Raw genomic sequence first — 1513 nt, 5'->3', positions numbered from 1 at the left:
ACATGACATGTGACGCATGCTTACCTTGGGGTGGAGGCTTCACATGTAAATGTATTCCGATTAGGTCTTTCCAGGACTCAAAGGTGGTCAAGTGCACAGCCTCTGTAAACTGGCCAGGACTAGCCCAAGGTCGTGGTCTCTCATCAGGAGAAAGCTCTTGAAGTCAGTGTCTTGTCCAGTGAACGCTGCCGTCATGGCTGGTGGAGCAGGGGGTTGGAGAGTCAGCCTCTGTGAGCTGGGTAAGCTGCAATTGTCTTAATGTTCCTTAGCTGGAGGCCAGTGCTTGTTTAGCTGCTGGAGCAAAAGAAAACCTTGTAGCACAGTTAGAACACAGTTTATTCTTTAAGTGTAGGGTGCTGACTTAACCCTTAGGTCTTGTTTATAATTTGGCACCTTATTGCCACAAAGACTCCATCCTGTGTCTGTGTTTTTTTTTTTTTTAATTCTCTTTACCTCACCTGGACTGTCTCTATGTTAACGTGAATGCTGTCAGTTGTGTCTAAACCTCAGCAGAAAGGGGTATAATGAGATGTGTCTGACTCCCATCCTATCATGGCCGGAAACTCAGTTTTTAAGGTTCTGTGGGGTCCCTTTTACCAATAGGGTGTCTGTGCAATTGGTTGGGGGTGCTTAGGATTTTATTTTTAGTTTACAGTCTCTAAATCAGGAGACATAGACTGGCTGGTCTATTTGTAGATACGCCAATTAGCATCCAGTGAAGGCTGGCCCTGGGTTTATGTGAAATGAGGAGGCTGAAACCCCAACCTGCAAGACCTTGGGCCCAAACTGCAGTAGCAACCATGCCAAAGTTGCAGCATTTTTCATAAAACAACTCTCACGTATTATTTTCCTTGAATTGCTTGTCATAGCAAGTGCGGAAGATTCACCAGAACCATCAGGCAGAACCACACATTTGTTTTCAGAAATGTCTTTCCTTTCTTTCCGCAATGTTGCTTTGGCTTAAATGTTTGTGTCAGAGACATGTGAACCAGAGCAACTCCATCTTGAATAGGGGCTGGGTAAAATAAGGCTGAGACCTGCTGGGCTGCATTCCCAGGAGATTAAGGAGGTTAAGGCATTCTAAGTCACAGGATGAGACAGGAGGTTAGCACAAGACACAGGTCATAAAGATGCTGCTGATAAAACAGGCTGCAGTAAAGAAGACCCCCAAACCCACCAAAACCAAGATGGCGATGAGAGTGAACTCTGGTCATCCTCACCACTACACTCCCACCAGTGCTATGACAGTTTACAAATGCCATGGCAACATCTGGAAGTTACCCTATATGGTCTAAAAAAGAGGAGAAACCCTCAGCTCTGGGAATTGCCCACACCTTTCCTGGGAAACTCATGAATAATCCCCACCTTATTTAGCATATAATCAGGAAATAAACATAAAAATGGGCAACCAGCACACCATGCCACTGCTCTGCCTATGGATTAGTCATTTTTTGTTCCTTTACTTTCTTAATAAACTTGCTTTCACTTTATGGATTTGCCTCAAATTCTTTCT

This window comes from Nomascus leucogenys, chromosome 5, assembly GCF_006542625.1.
Source record: "Nomascus leucogenys isolate Asia chromosome 5, Asia_NLE_v1, whole genome shotgun sequence".
Taxonomy (NCBI): Eukaryota; Metazoa; Chordata; class Mammalia; order Primates; family Hylobatidae; genus Nomascus; species Nomascus leucogenys.
This window is presented reverse-complemented; position numbering follows the sequence as displayed.